Here is a 2332-nt window from a genome sequence, read left to right on the forward strand (position 1 = left end):
GCCAACACTTATCTGACAAGATTGGTCAAATAAACTAAATAAATATAGTGTTTTGTTTTAATTATTGTAAAGAATGTTCTTCTCAAATGACATTGAGGTAGGATGATGAAATGGGGTTTTAGGTGGAGAAGATGTGGCTCAAAAGGATCTCTAAAGGGGGCTGGAGTGGTATCACAGTAGGTAACGTGTTCACCGTGCACGAGGCCGACCTGGTTCAATTCCCAGCATCTCATATGCTGAGCACTGCCAGGAGTAATTCCTGAGCACATAGCCAGGAGTAAACCCTGTGCATCGCCAGGTGTGACCCAAAAAGAAAAAAAAAGGGGCCCTAAAGCCTGAGAACTTTGAAAATTGCATGTTTTTCACCTTTCACTTCAGCCTAGGCCATTACCATTACACCTGGAGTATTCCCCATCCTTTTGGAAAATTGAAATCGAAAGATAATTGTAAGCTACAGGAACAGGTTAAGTGTGGTTCTATTTCAAATTTGTTTTATATGTTTTACTAACTTTGAATATATGCTTTGCATGGTCTTTGCCTAAGACAAACATGTATTATTGTTTGGCAAGTTAATAGCTAACTTGCTTTTGTATAAGGTAGATTTAAATCACTTGCACCAAATTCGAATGAAAACAGTTGAATGGGAGTTCACCCCTCACTCACCGAATGAATAGTATTCAACAATTTTACTCGAGTTAACATAAACACACCATATCTGTGTTTCTCAAGATATGTGGAGAGGAAACATTGCTCCTTGTGCTATTTTTCAGAGGGCAAAAGGAGCACAGTGAGTTCTGAAACCCCGCACTCCTGGTCCCAAAGCAATTGAAGAGATAGCTGGTGTTGGAATGCAGGCCTTTTTGCCTCTAAGACTGGATCACTCAGCTCACTCATTGTCGTTGTCTTCCTCCTATTATTATGCACATATTTGAGGGTTCTGAGTGATAGCTCATCTCACATCTCACTGTCTAGAGAGACTTCAGCCTCAGGGCTTCTCACTCGCCTGGGCCTTTTCTTGACCTGTGCCTAGTTTCATAGTTCCCACAGATTAGAATGCATTCAAATGGATGGATTGGATGCTTTTTTTTTTTTTTTTTTTTTTTGCTATTGGGGTAACACCTGGCGATGCTCAGGAGTTACTCCTGGCTCTGCACTCAGGAATTAGCCTGGTGGTGCTCAGGGGACCATATGGGATGCTGGGAATTGAACCCTGGTCGGCTCTGTGCAAATGCCCTATCCACCTTGCTATCACTCCAGCCCCTGGATTGGATGCTTTTCATGAAAACTTTGTCAATAGGAACTTGGCTCTCGTCAACAAATTACATTTGAAAGAAAACATTGCTTTATAATAAGTTGGAGCTCTTGTGGAAAGGTCCAGAGATGTTGGCCAAGAATTGCAAGGTTGGTGGAGTCAGAGAATGTCAGTGTCAAAAAAGGGAAGTATAATATTGATGACGTGTGTAAGAAGGGCTGGCAAAGTTTTTCACCTGGGAAGGCCAGAGTGGCAGCCTAGGATGGGGCATTGCACAGAGAATCAGCTTAGCAGAAGCCAGAAGGCCTGGAGCGTGTTCTGCAGAGACCTATCACTCACCTCCTGAGGACATAAACTGAGAGATTGTCAGCCTTGAGGGTGGGTAGGACAGAATAGTGATAGTCTAGCACCTGTTTGCTTTCCTGCTTTGGTTTCCAGCAGCGATTTCTGATGGGATGGATTAGAGGCACTGGAATGAGCATGGAGCATTGATGGATTTTTCCACTGGGGCCCTAGAGGTCTTTGTACCTAAATTCTCTTTGTTAGAAAGATTGACAGATGCAGATGCGTGCTGGCAGATGTGAGAAACTTACCTTATGATGATCACTACCCACTCATGTTTATCTTAAGTCTTCAAAGTAACCATGAAATTAAAAACAAAAAAACTCCCATGATGATGACTAACTACCAGGAATTTGCCATTCCTAATGGGGTTTGGCCCAGTGTGGGAAAAGATGGTTCCCATCTGAGGTTCAATCTGTTCCTCAATCCCTCAAGAGAGAAGTTTCCATTGGATGCCTGCTCTTCATTAAATGTGACACGGACCTAAGGTCAAATCAACAAGACTAATTTCCGTCACCTCCCTGTGTTCCTGTCCTGGTGGGCATTCACACCTGATAGAGTGGAGAAAATTGATTGTTTTCAGTGATGGTAATTCTCCCAATAAGAACCCAAGAGGGAACCAGTGTTCTTTAGATGGGACGCTGGATTTGGGAAGGAGTGTGTACTCTATCTGCAATCAACTGGGTGGAGATTTCTTGATGCTACAAGCAAAGAATTAGTCTTGGAGTCAGCCAGCAG

This window comes from Sorex araneus, chromosome 9 (genome assembly GCF_027595985.1).
Source record: "Sorex araneus isolate mSorAra2 chromosome 9, mSorAra2.pri, whole genome shotgun sequence".
NCBI classification, from domain to species: Eukaryota; Metazoa; Chordata; class Mammalia; order Eulipotyphla; family Soricidae; genus Sorex; species Sorex araneus.